This window comes from Schistocerca americana, chromosome 3 (assembly GCF_021461395.2).
Source record: "Schistocerca americana isolate TAMUIC-IGC-003095 chromosome 3, iqSchAmer2.1, whole genome shotgun sequence".
Classification (NCBI taxonomy): Eukaryota; Metazoa; Arthropoda; class Insecta; order Orthoptera; family Acrididae; genus Schistocerca; species Schistocerca americana.
This window is the reverse complement of record NC_060121.1, coordinates 215,258,852-215,261,045: the sequence shown is the minus strand read 5'-3', so window position 1 is coordinate 215,261,045 and position 2,194 is coordinate 215,258,852. Positions and strand designations below refer to the sequence as shown.

Genomic DNA, 2,194 nt, shown 5'->3' with positions numbered 1-2,194 from the left:
TCATGTTTTGAGAAAAAAAATGTTTGTGAGAACTGAATTTGTATGCATAGCACCAGTCACATAAGTTTGACTTTCTTTTTAACCATCTCTCAACATCCCATATTTCCTATGAAAAGAAATAATGTACCCGCTTTGTGGTACAAAAGTTTAATTAACATTTATGATCCAAACTTCACAGAAGCTCTCCTGCGAAGCTTGCAGAAATAATATTTCTAATTATTAATACTAATGAAAATTCCTGGCAGATTAAAACTGTGTGCCCGACCGAGATTCGAGCTCGGGACCTTTGTCTTCGCGGGCAAGCGCTCTACCACCTGAGCTACCGAGGCACGACTCACGCCCGCTACCCACAGCCTTACTTGTGCGAGTATCTCGTCTCCTACCCTCCAAACTTTACAGAAGCTGTGGGTACCGGCCGTGAGTCGTGCTTCGGTAGCTCAGTTGGTAGAGCGCTTGCCCGCGAAAGGCAAAGGTCCCGAGTTCGAGTCTCGGCCGGGCACACAGTTTTAATCTGCCAGGAAGTTTCATATCAGCGCACACTCCGCTGCAGAGTGAAAATCTCATTCTGGATTATTACTAATGTTAATTCACAAAATTTTCATATACACATATAACCTATTGACAGTACACTAAGGTGGCAAAAGTCATGGGATACCTCATAATATCGTGTCGGACCGCCTTTCGCCTGGCGTTGTGCAGCAACTCGACGTGGCATGGATTCAACAAGTCGTTAAAACTACCGTACAGAAATATTGTGCCATGCAGCCTCTACAGCCGTCCACAATTACTATAGTATTGCCGGTTCAGGATTTTGCGCACGAACTGACCTCTCGATTATGTGCCACAAAAGTTCGATGGGACTCATGTCGTGCGATATGGGTGGCCTAATCATTCGTTCGAAGTGTCCCGAATGTTCTTCAAACCAATAGCTAACAACTGTCGCCTGGTAAGAAGGCGCACTGTCATCCATAAAAATTCCATCATTGTTGGAAAACATGAAGTCCGTGAACGCCTGCAAACGCTCTCCGAGTAGGCGAACACAACTATTTCCAGTCAATGATCCATACAATCACAGCACACCCAATTATGGAGCCACTACCAGTTTGCACAGTGCCTTGTTGACAACTTGGGTTCAAAATGGTTCAAATGGCTCTGAGCACTATGGAACTTAACTTCTGAGGTCATCAGTCCCCTACAACTTAGAACTACTTAAACCTAACTAACCTACGGACATCACACACATCCAAGCCCGAGGCAGGATTGGAACCTGCGACCCTAGCGGTCGCGCGATTCCAGACTGAAACGGCTCGGCCGGTCAACTTGGATCCGTGGCTTCGTAGGGTCTGCGCCACTCTCGAACACTTCCATCTGAAATCGGGACTCATATGACCAGGTTACGCTTTTCTGGTCGTCTGGGTCCAGTCGATATGGTCACGAACCCAAGAGAGGCGCTGCAGGCGACGTCGTGCAGTTAGCAAAGGCACTCGCGTCGATCATGTGCTGCCACAGCCCATTAACGCCAAGTTTCACCTCACTGCCCTAACGGATACGTTCGTCGCACATCCCACATTGATTTATGCGGTTATTTGATGCAGTGTTGCTTGTTTGTTAGCACTGACAACTCTACGGAAACGCCGCTACTCCCGGTTATTAAGTGAAGGCCGTCGGCCGTGCGTTGTGCATGGCGAGAGATAATGCCTGAAATCTGGTGTTCCCTCGGCACGCTCTTGACACTGTGGGTCTCGCAATATTGAATTCCCTAACTGTTCCCGAAACAGAATGTCTCAAGCGTCTAGTTCCAATTACCATTCCTTGTTCAAAGTTTGTTAATTCCCATTGTGCTTCCATAATCATGCCGGAAACCTGTTCACATGAATCACATGAGTACAGATGACAGTTCCGACAATGCACTGCCCTTTTATAGCTTGTGTAAGCGATACTTCCGCCATCTGTATATGAGCATATCGCTGTCCTATGGCTTTTGACACCTCAATGTAGCGCCTTTTGGCAGTTGCAAAGTTTGTAATAAGTATGCAACTAGAATCAGAACGTAAAGAACAGATACTAAATGCACCATTGCACACAATCATGGTCCTGGTTACCATCATTTTCATGAAACACATTCTGTGACTTTTTTTTGGGGGGGGGGGGGTGTTGTGCGTTGGCAAGGGCACTACCTCCGGAGGAGGTTGGT

The 2,194-nt window shown here is 46.8% G+C and overlaps 1 non-coding gene across 1 annotated transcript; it reads left to right on the top strand.

The window, feature by feature from the left end:
* The first annotated feature begins 425 nt into the window (after positions 1-425).
* Positions 426-500, top strand: Trnas-cga. The gene has a single exon. It is a non-coding gene; the product is annotated as a tRNA-Ser (tRNA).
* The last annotated feature ends 1,694 nt before the right edge of the window (positions 501-2,194 follow it).